Source organism: Sinocyclocheilus grahami, unplaced genomic scaffold, assembly GCF_001515645.1.
Source record: "Sinocyclocheilus grahami isolate Dianchi unplaced genomic scaffold, SAMN03320097.WGS_v1.1 scaffold1070.1, whole genome shotgun sequence".
In the NCBI taxonomy this organism is placed as follows: Eukaryota; Metazoa; Chordata; class Actinopteri; order Cypriniformes; family Cyprinidae; genus Sinocyclocheilus; species Sinocyclocheilus grahami.
In genome coordinates this window covers 122,075-122,969 of record NW_015506249.1, presented here as the reverse complement: position 1 = coordinate 122,969, position 895 = coordinate 122,075, and positions in this window count along the sequence as shown.

Here is an 895-nt window from a genome sequence, read left to right as displayed (position 1 = left end):
GGTGACAGCAGCGGCAATCCACCTGTCACTCAAGTGGCCACGCCCTTAATTATGCAGAACTTTATGGCTTAATATAATTTAAACGAATGAGTTATAAAAAAATTCACCCCCCTTACAGTTGTCATGAAGGGCAAAATTAGCTATATAGACCAAAATAATTTTTTGAACCAGGCTGTAAACATGTTTTTTTCTGCTGTAAAGTTGGGCATTTTAACATGGGGAGTTTATGGGATTGACTCCCTTTTGAAGCCAGCCTCTAGCGGCCAGTCGATGAATTACAGTTTAAGTCACTTCCTTGTTGGCTTCATGAGAGAGAGGGGGAGGTTGCCGCTTGGTGGAAACATATAACAGAGCATCAGCATACTTCTATGTATAAGTTTATATGAGCATATTTATATACCCATGACAATCTAGATGTGCAACATGATGATGTGGCTTACTATTCTTACACATTTGCGACACTTTCTAAACAATTTTCATATATTATTGCACCAAACTTAAAAGGCAAATGACAAATTGCTAAGCACAGTTTGTGTTGTCTGGTTTACCTGTTTTGTGCATTAGCTCATTACGGTTGTTTATAATGAGTTGATGTTTGGTCATTGATTGATTACAGGAGCTCAAAACAGCAGGTTGTTCAAGAAGTTTCCAAAGGATGTTCTTCAGTCTCTGTCAGACGAGAACATCACATCTAATTTCCACAGCTGGAGCTTGTCCATGCAGGTCCCAACTTTATTTAATAAAAAATTTTATGCATGTGAGAATTTTTTTCAGAAGTAATTTCACAATGCATACAATGGCATGCCATTTAAAACCAGAAACACTGACTTCTGTATTTCTCATGGTGGTACTTTCTGCATACTGACCAGCAGTGTTGGAAAAAGTTACTTTTAAA